This window comes from Pristis pectinata, chromosome 14, assembly GCF_009764475.1.
Source record: "Pristis pectinata isolate sPriPec2 chromosome 14, sPriPec2.1.pri, whole genome shotgun sequence".
Classification (NCBI taxonomy): domain Eukaryota; kingdom Metazoa; phylum Chordata; class Chondrichthyes; order Rhinopristiformes; family Pristidae; genus Pristis; species Pristis pectinata.
Genome location: NC_067418.1, coordinates 537667 through 548030, shown reverse-complemented (window position 1 = coordinate 548030; position 10364 = coordinate 537667). Strand labels below are relative to the sequence as shown.

General features: G+C 46.7%; 1 protein-coding gene across 2 annotated transcripts in view; it reads right to left on the bottom strand.

Moving 5' to 3' along the window:
• bet1l (Bet1 golgi vesicular membrane trafficking protein-like) overlaps positions 1 to 10364 on the bottom strand; it is a 46364-nt gene that overhangs the window by 244 nt on the left and 35756 nt on the right. Inside the window, exon 6 of one of the 2 annotated variants that reach the window (XR_007957434.1) lies at positions 14 to 341. The exons of the other annotated variant lie outside the window; for it this stretch is intronic. The gene's annotated coding sequence lies outside the window, so the exon portion shown is untranslated. Of the gene's footprint in view, positions 1 to 13; positions 342 to 10364 lie in introns of those variants that run through there. 2 annotated transcript variants of the gene reach the window in all.

Sequence of the window (10364 nt, the reverse complement as noted above, 5' to 3'; positions counted from 1 at the left end):
GAAGAAATAGCAATTAGAAATCTTTCATTAGCTGAATCTTGAGATACGGGAAACATCAATACTTTCCATTTTGTGCTAATTACTTCTGAGAGTTTCAAGCCTTAGTCTCAATATATTTACTGACCCCAATCACTCCAGACATTCTTAGACAAGAACCAGCTTCAGGGCAACTTCCAGTGCTGGACACGGTCCATTCCTTCCATTCCCCAGGGTAACTTCCATTCCCAGGGTCTGCACCTCCTGTTCCCCAGGATCCGTACCCACTCCCCAGGGTCCGTATATTCTGGGGGAGGGGAGAAGGCTTTCGAACGAAGTCAGCTCCGGGGTATGTTCAGCAGTACCTGAGAATTAATTTGAGGAAACTGTTCCTATCACATTCTCAATTGTTTAAACTTCAAGTTCCCAGGTAAGCCTCTGTTTTAGATCACATACTGACGATGATCCTGGGGTATCCACCAGCTACTTGTGCAGGAACATTGTAAATGCAATTTCTCAAACTCTTCATTAAACCATTTTGTAAAATGTCTTCCATCTTATTCATTTCCCTTGTTTAATGTGTGGTTATGAAGGATTTATCGAATCACAGAATCTGCCTCACAGATATGGCAGGTGCACTCACAGCAGGGATCGGCACGAGATTGTGCTATCACAGCTATTGCAGAAACGTGGTTGAGGGGTGGGCAGGACTGGCAGCTCAATGTTCTGGGATGACGGGGTGGAGGTAAGGGAGGAGGGGGAGTTGCAATAATGATTGGGGGAAACATCACGGCAGTACCTAGAGAGGACATCCAGGGGGAACGTCCAACAAGGCAATGTGGAAAGAACTTAGAAATAAAAAGGGGGATGATGACTTTGATGGGATTATACTATAGGACTTGTAGAACACAGCACAGAACAGCACAGTACAGTACAGGCCATTCAGCCCACGATGTTGTTCTGACCTAAATAAACCTACTCCATGATCAATCTAACCCTTCCCTCCTACATAGCCCATAACCCTCCATTTTTCTTACATCCATGTGCCTGTCTACGAGTCTCTTAAATGTCCCAATTGTATCAGCCTCTACCACCACCCCCAGCAGTGCGTTCCAGGCACCCACCACTCTCTGTTTTAGAAAAAACCTATCTCTGACATCTCCCCTAAACTTTCCTCCACTCACCTCTGGTATTGGCCATTGCCGCCTTGGGGAAAAGGTGCTGGCTGTCCACTCTGTCTATGCTCCTCATAATCTTATACACCTCCATCAAGTCACCTCTTATCCTGCATCACTCCAAAGAGAAAAGCCCTAACTCTCTCAACCTATCCTCATAAGACATGTTCTCCAATCCAGGCAGCATCCTGGTAAATCTCCTCTGCACCCTCTCTAAAGCTTCCACATCCTTCATATAATGAGGTGACCAGAACAGAATGCAATAATCCAAGTGTGGTCTAACCAGAGCTGCAACATCACCTCACAGCTCTTAAACTCAGTCCCCCGACTAATGAAGGCCAGTACACCATACGCCTTCTTAACCACCCTATCAACTTGCGCGGCAACTTTGAGGGATCTATGGACTTGGACACCTAGATACCTCTGTTCCTCCACACTGTGCAGAATCCTGCCATTAACCTTGTACTCCCCCTTCAAGTTCAATCTTGCAAAGTGTATCACTTCACACTTGTCCGGATTGAACTCCATCTGCCACTTCTCTGCCCAACTCTTCATCCTGTCTATGTCCTGTTGTAACCTATGACAACCTTCTACACATCCACAACACCTCCAACCTGCAGCATCTGAAAGCTTACCAACCCATCCCTCCACTTCCTCATCCAAGTCATTTATAAAAATCACAAAGAGCAGGGGTCCCAGAACAGATCCCTGCGGAATACCACTGGTCACCGACCTCCAGGCAGAATATTCCCCATCTACCAACACCCTCTGCCTTCTGTGGGCAAGCCAATTCCGAATCCACGCAACCAAGTCTCCATGGATCCCATGCCTCATGACTTTCTGGATTTCCCAATAGTCAGTGGGAATTAGATAAGCAGACATTTTGGGAGATCACAGATTGGAATAATAGCATTGTAACAGTATGTGATTTTAACTTCCCTAATATTGACTGGGAATGCCCAAGCCCAAGGGATTAGATGGGGCAGAATTTGTTAAGTGTGTCCAGGAAAGTTTTCTCAAACAATATGTCGCTGGCCTTACTAGAGAGAGACTACAACTAACTGCCTCTCAGAAAATGAGGCTCGGCAAGTGATTGATGTGTCAGTGGGGGAGCACTTTGAGACCAGAGATCATGATTTTATTAGTTGCAAGGTAATCATGGGAAAAGATAGACATGGTCCCGAAGTTCGTCCTGTGCTGGGGCAAGGCTAATTTTGATGACATTAGACAGGAAATCTCAAAGCAACAGACAATCTGCTGGAGGAACTCAGCAGGTTGAGCAGCATTTGAGGGGAAAGAAATTGTTGATGTTTCGGGTCGAAACCCTGCATCAGGATTAGGGGAGAGGGGAGATGGCCAGTATGAAGAGGGGGGAGTGGTGAGACTGGGGCCCGAGGTGACTGGTGGTGACTCTGACTCTAGGCTGTACAACCCTATGACAACAGACCCTGTCGGCCCACCTTGTACACACCAACCATGATGCCTATCTACATTAATCCCATTTTCCCACAACCCTCTACGCCTTTCCTATAGAAGTACCTGTCTAAATGCCTTTAAACATTGTCATTGAATCTGCCTCTACTACCTCCTGTGGCAGCTCGTTCCACATAACCACCACTTTCTGTGTGGAAAAACCTAGCCCTCAGATCTCTCACCTTAAACCTGTACCCTCGAGTTCTAGACTCACCTGCACTGGGAAAAAGACTTGATCTACCCTTTCTATGTCTCTCATAATTTTATAAACCTCGACAAGGTCACCATTCAGCCTCCCAGGTCCAAGTGACAACAAACCCAGCCTGTCCAAGCTCTCCTTATAACTATAGCCCTCCATTCCAGGCAACATCCTGGTGAATCTCTTCTGCATTCTCTCTATTGCTGCCACATCTTTCCTGTAGTGTGGTGACCAGAGCTGTACACAACACTCCAGGTGTGGTCTAATTGATGTACAGCTGCAATATAGCATCCCAACTCTTATACTCAAAGCCTCGGCCCATGAAGTCAAGCACATCAAATGCCTCCTTCACCACCCTATCCACCTGTGTCACCACTTTCAGGGAGCTATGGACTTGCACCCCAAGTTCCTTCTGTACATCAATGCTCCAAAGGGTCCCTGCCATGTCCTCCCAGAATTTGACTTCCCAAAGTGCAATACCCCACACTTGTCTGGATTAAATTCCATCTTCCACTGCTCTGCCCAACTTTCCATCTGATCTATGTCCCTCTGTATCATTAGACAACCTTCTTCACTATCCACAACTCCACCAAGTTTCATGTCATCTACAAACTTACTAATCACACCGTGATTCTCATCCATGTCATTTATACATATCACAGACAACAAGTCCCAGCACCAATCACTGAGGTCCACCACTGGTTACAGTCAGAGAAACGTCCCTCCACCACTACCCTCTACCTCCTATCAAGAACCCATCAGAGACATTTACAGCATTGTTTTGTACATCATCTCTCAGGGGAAACTGATCAAGGCTTCAGTTCAAGAGCAGAACTGTTCACTGAGAAGCAGTTAAGCTTGGGGACTGCAAAATTCTGCTCAACAGTAAACAAGCCCAAACTACTACTTGGTAAAACTCGGCTCTGCTTCACACCAAGGTGTGGGTATGTCTTGTTAACAGAGCCCAGAGCCAGAGGTTGCCTCTGTTATTTACTCATTTGGCTATCAGTGATTAGGCAAGGATTTACAGCCCAGCCTCAATCAGCACTGAACTGAGCTGGGTCATTCCAGAGGGTAAAAGATAAATCTGCCAACAAATCAGGCTGCAGATGCTGGGACATGGAGCAAACTGCTGGAGGAACTCAGCAGGACAGGCAGCATCTCTGGAGGCTGTGGGATGGTTGACGTTTCAGGTTGAAACTCTGCATCAGGACCGGAGGACAGGACAGGACTGAATCTGCAGATGTTGGAATCTGTAACTAAAATACAACTGCGGGAAGAACTCAGCTGGTCAAGCAGCATCTGTGGAGAGAGAAACCGGTCAAAGATTCAGGTCAGGGAACCATCCTCAGAACTGATAAAGAGGACAATGGGTGGAACAGAGGGAGTGTTGGTGACAGGGTGGTGATGGACACCATCAAAGGGACAGTGGAGCTAATCTCCTGGAGGAACTCTGTAGGTCAAGCAGCATCTGCAGGGGAAAGGAACTGTCGATGATTCGGATCAGGATGGGGTTGGGGGAGGGTGGCTTGGAAACAGGTTGGTGTGACCGCTGGGGAGATCTCACAGGGTAACAACTTACATTGAGGAGAGGATTGGTCACAGGACAGGAGACGGGAGCTCAGTGGCAGCTTCTCACCTTTGCAGTGACAAGGATTAGTTTTGGGGCTTCACTGGATCACAATTTACATTATTGGCTTAGATGAGAAGACTGAAATTCACGTTGCTGTTAATACAGTGAGGAGGGAAAACAAGTGAGAGAGAGAGCACAGAGAGTTGTGTAGGTGGGTAGGACACGGTAGATGGAATGAAACATGGGGAATTGGAAGGTAATTCACTTCAATGGGGTGGATAGGGACCTGGTAACCAGTGAGCAAACAGCAAGTGTTGGTGTGGTGGGTGGCATGCACAAGAGACAAACCGGTTATGCGAGTATAGCAGCAGAAGGGAAGGCAGATGGTGCTCTGGGCTTTATTGTAACAGAGTTGGAGTACAAGTCTAGCTGAGGTTTACAAGATGTTGGTAGGTCTTCATTTGAAGTACTGTGCACGGTTCTGGTCTCTGAACCAGATAAGACATACTTGCTTCAGAGTCAGTGACGTATACACTCCCAGTTCCCAACACTGACTTCTGGATTCAAGGCATAGGGTGATGAAGGAAGACTCAGTAAGACTGACCAATAGAAAAATGAGACACATAACGTTCTGACAGGGTGGATGCTGAGAGATGTTTCCCCTGGCTAGACAGTCTATGTCCAGGGGTACTCGAGTTACGGGAAAAGCTTAGTCATTTAGGACTGAGCTGAGGAGAAAGTTCTTTATGCAGAGGGTTGCAAGTCTTGGGAAATTCTCCACTCCTGAGGCTGGGATGCTCAGTTAAACATGTTATAGAGTCCTGGAGTCACAGAGCACTACAGCACAGAAACAGGCCCTTCAGCCCATCTAGTCCATGCTGCCTGATATTTTGCACAGTACCATCTACCTGCACCCAGACCATATCCCTCAAAACCCCTCCCATCCATGTACGGCAGGCACGGTAGTGTAGCGGTTAGCATAACGCTTTACAGTGCCAGTGACCCGGGTTCAATTCTGGCCGCTGTATGTATGGAGTTTGTACGTTCTCCCTGTGTCTGCATGGGTTTCCTCCGGGTGCTCCGGTTTCCTCCCACATTCCAAAGATGTACAGGTTAGGAAGTTGTGGGCATGCTATGTTGGCGCCGGAAGAGTGGCGACACTTGCGGGCTGCCCCCAGAACACTCTAGGCGAAAGGTGCATTTCACTGTGTGTTTCGATGTACATGTGACTAATGAAGAAATCTCATCTCACCTGTCCAAACCTCTCTTAAATGTTACAGTTGAACCCACATCCACCACTTCCGCTGGCAGCTCGTTCCACACTCGCACCTCCCTCTGAGTGAAGAAGTTCCCCCTCAGATTCCCCTTAAATATTTCACCTTTCACTCTAAACCTATAGTTCTAGTCTCACCCAGCCTTGGGGTGGGGGTGGGGGGGGGGGTAAGCCTGCATGCATTCACCCTATCTATACCCCTCAGAATTTTGTATACAAGATCTCCCCTCATTCTTCTGTGCTCCAGGCAATAAAGTCCTAAACTATTTCAACCTTTCCCTGTAACTCAGGTCCCCAAGTCCTGGCAACATCCTTGTAAATTTTCTCTGCACTTTTCAAGATTATTGATTTCTTTCCTGTAGGTAGGTGACCAGAACGGCACACAATGCTCCAAATTTGGCCTCACCCACCTCTTGTACAACTTCAACGTGACATCCCAACTCCTGTACTCATGACCTGATTTATGAAGGCCAGTGTGCCAAAAGTTCTCTTTATGACTCTAACTACCTGTGACACCACTTTCAAGGAATTATGTATTCCCTTTGTTCTACCGCACACCTCAGAGCCCTACCATTCATGGTGTAAGTCTTACCCTGGTTTGTCCTCCCAAAGTGCAACACCTCACACTTGTCTGCATTAAATTCCATCTGCCATTTCTCAGCCGTTTTCCCAGCTGGTCAAGATCTTTTTTTTCTTTCTAGCGTTCGGGATAGCGGTGAGTGACTCGGCGCACTCGGCAGCGCGTGGGCGATTTAAAAGTCGGAGGGTTACCTTCAGTTTTTCTTTCCAGCGACCAGAGAGCGGAGAGTGCCGGAAATTAACGAGGAGCGATTTTTTTTTCTTTCTAGCGTTCGGGATAGCGGCGAGTGACTGCGCAGGCGTGTGACGTCACTCGGCAGCGCGCGGGCGATTTAAATAGCAGACCAACATATCTAGCGGGCAGCGTCGGAGCGGGCAGCTGAGTGAGAGGGAGCAGAGTGGGTTAGGCTTTGGCTCAACGGGCTTCGGCGAGAGCGGGAAAGAGGCGAGACTAATAGAGTTATTAGTTTATTTGTTGAACTCAGTGGTATTCAGCAAGATGCATCTGGGGTTGGTCTTATGTTTGGAGTGTCAGATGTGGGGACCCTGGGAGACTACCAGACTCCCCGATAACTACATCTGCACAAAGTGCACCGAGATGTGGCTCCTCAAGGAACGGATTGAGAGTCTGGAGCTGCAGCTCGATGACCTTCGGTTGGTTAGGGAGAGCGAGCAGGAAATAGATAGGAGTTATAAAGAGTTTGTAGACAGCACCTCTGTGGCGGTCCCCCTCAAAAACCGATATCTCATTTTAGATTCGGTTGGAGAGGATGACCTGATAGAGGAAGACCTCAGCAACCGGGACCTTGACTCCGTGCCCGGTACTGTGGTCCAGCGGAGGAAGCGAAATGCAGTGGTTATTGGGGATTCTATAGTAAGGGGTACGGATAGCAGATTCTGCGATAACGACAATGAGTCTCGGATGGTGTGTTGCCTCCCTGGTGCCAGGGTACGGGATATCATGGACTGGGTCCAGAATATTCTGAGGGGAGAGGGTGAGCAGCCAGAAGTCTTGGTACATGTAGGTACCAATGACATAGGTAGAAAAAGAGAAGAGGTCCTGAAGGAGGAATACAAGGCATTGGGGAGAAGGTTGAGAAGTAGGACCTCAAGGGTAGTAATCTCAGGATTACTACCTGTGCCACGTGTCAATGATAGGAAGAATAGAAAGCTCTGGCAGATGAATGCGTGGCTGAGTGACTGGTGCAGGGGGCAGGGCTTCAGATTTTTGGATAATTGGGACCTTTTTTGGGGGAGGCATGACCTATTCGCTAAGGATGGGTTGCACCTAAACTCCAGAGGTTCCAATATCTTGGCGGGAATGTTTGATTTAGTTGTAGGGGAGGGTTTAAACTGATCTGGCAGGGGTATGGAAACCAGGATGTTAGGTTACAAGATGCTAAGGTAAAGGAGGGAGTTTATAGAAACAAGTCCAATGAGGATGGCAAGAAGGACAGGCAAGTGAGAAGTCAGGATAATTTGCTGAATAATAGAAGTACAACGTCAGGATGTTAGGATACAGAATGTTAGGATAGGGGATGAGGTATATAGGAACATGTCTAAGGTAGTATGTAGTGAAGATGGTAAGAAGGATAGACAGGTGGAAAGCCAGGATAATCTGCTGAACAATAGAAGTACAACAAAATTAATAGCAGATACCAGACTAAACGTACTGTATTTAAATGCACGTACCATTAGGAATAAGGTAGATGACCTAGTGGCACAACTACAGGTTAATAAATACGACATTGTGGCAATCACCGCGTCATGGCTTTATGACGGATGTGATTGGGAACTGAATGTCCAGGGGTACACAGTGTATAGGAAGGATAGGCGGGTAGGCAGAGGGGGAGGTGTGGCCGTGATGGTTAGTAGTGATATAAAATCGATAGAAAGGAAGGATATTGGGTCAGAGGAGGTGGAATCCTTGTGGGTGGAGCTAAGGAATAGCAAGGGTAAAAGGACAATAGTAGCAGTCATATATAGGCCCCCTAATAGCAGTCAGCAAGTGGACGATAAGTTGCAGTTTGAGATAGAAAAAGCATGCCAGAGTGACAATGTGAAGATAATTATGGGGGATTTTAACATGAAGGTGGACTGGGAAATCCAAAATGGCGGTAGTACTCAGGAGAGGGAGTTTGTGGAATGTCTAAGGGACGTTTTTCTAAAGCAACTTGTTGAAGAGCCCACCAGGGGATCGGCTGTTTTGGATTGGGTGCTGTGTAATGAACCGGAGGTGATTAGGGAACTAAAGGTAAAGGAACCACTGGGAACCAGTGATCACAATATGATTGAGTTCAGTTTCAAGTTTGAGAAGGAGAAACTGGTAACTGGTGTATCGATATTTCAGTGGAACAAAGGAAATTACAATGGTATGAGAGAGGAGTTGGCCCTAATTGATTGGAAGAGTAAGCTGGCTGGAGGGACGGCAGAAGAGAAATGGAAGAAATTTCTACAGGAAATAAGGAAATTGCAGGATAGATATATTCCAAGAAAAAAGAAGGTTTTGAATGGAAAAAAGGCACAAATGTGGATAACGAGAGGTGAAGGCTAAAATAAAAGCAAAAGGGGCGGCGTACAAAGAAGCAAAAATTAGTGGCAAAACAGAGGAATGGGAAGCTTTTAAAAACCTGCAGAGAGAAACTAAGAAGGTCATTAGGAAAGAAAAGAGGAATTATGAAAGGAAGTTGGCGGATAATATTCGAAAGGATACTAAGAGTTTTTTTAAATACATAAGGTGTAAAAGAGAGACAGGGGTTGATATAGGACCAATTGATAACGGTGCAGGAGCTATTATAATGGATGATAGAGAGATGGCAGAGGAATTGAATGAATATTTTGCATCGGTCTTCACCATGGAGGACATCAGCAATGTGCCGGTTAGTCAGGAGTCTCACGAAATGGAATTGAGTTCAGTTAAGATTACTAGGGAGAAGGTGCTAGGAAAACTAAATGGACTAAAGACTGATAAGTCTCCCGGACCGGATGAGGTGCATCCCCGGGTTCTGAAGGAGGTGGCTTTAGAGATAGCGAAGGTATTGGCGATTATTTTCCAGAAATCGATAGATTCAGGCGTGGTTCCGGAGGACTGGAGGGTCGCAAATGTAGTTCCGTTGTATAAGAAAGGAGGGAGGCAGCATAAAGGAAATTACAGACCTATTAGTCTGACGTCAGTGGTGGGAAAGTTATTGGAGTCTATCCTCAAAGACGGGGTTACGGAATACCTAGAGGCGCAGGGCAGGATAGGTCCTAGCCAACGTGGTTTTGTGAAGGGAAGATCCTGCCTGACCAACCTATTGGAGTTTTTTGAAGAAATCACAGGCAAGGTGGATAAGGGAGAGGTGGTAGATGTTGTGTATTTAGACTTTCAAAAGGCCTTTGATAAGGTGCCTCACAAGAGACTGATTAATAAGATGAGAGGTCATGGAATTACGGGTAGGATAACAGAATGGGTGGAGCATTGGCTGGTTGACAGGAAGCAAAGAGTGGAAATAAAAGGATCTCTTTCTGGTTGGTTACCAGTTACTAGTGGTGTGCCGCAGGGGTCGGTGTCGGGACCGCTCCTTTTTACCTTGTACATTAACGATTTGGATGATGGAATAAATGGTTTCGTGGCTAAGTTTGCAGATGACACCAAGATAGGGGGAGGAGTAGGGAGTATTGAAGAGATAGGAAGGTTGCAGAGGGACCTAGACAGTTTAGGAGAATGGGCAAGGAAATGGCAGATGAGATTCAATGTAGGGAAATGTGCAGTTGTACACTTTGGAAGCAGAAATAAGCGGGCAGATTATTATCTAGGAGGAGAGAAAATCCAAAGCACGGAAGTACAAAGGGACTTGGGGGTACTCGTGCAGGATACCTTAAAGGTTAACCACCAGGTCGGATCGGTGGTAAAGAAAGCGAATGCTATGTTGGCATTCATTTCGAGAGGTATAGTGTATAAAAGTAAGGAAGTGTTGATGAGGCTCTATGGGGCACTAGTGAGGCCTCATTTGGAATATTGTGCACCGTTTTGGGCCCCACATCTTAGGAAGGATGTGTTGACGTTGGAGAGGGTTCAGAGGAGATTTACGAGGATGATTCCAGGAATGAAAGGGCTTAAGTATGAGGAGCGTT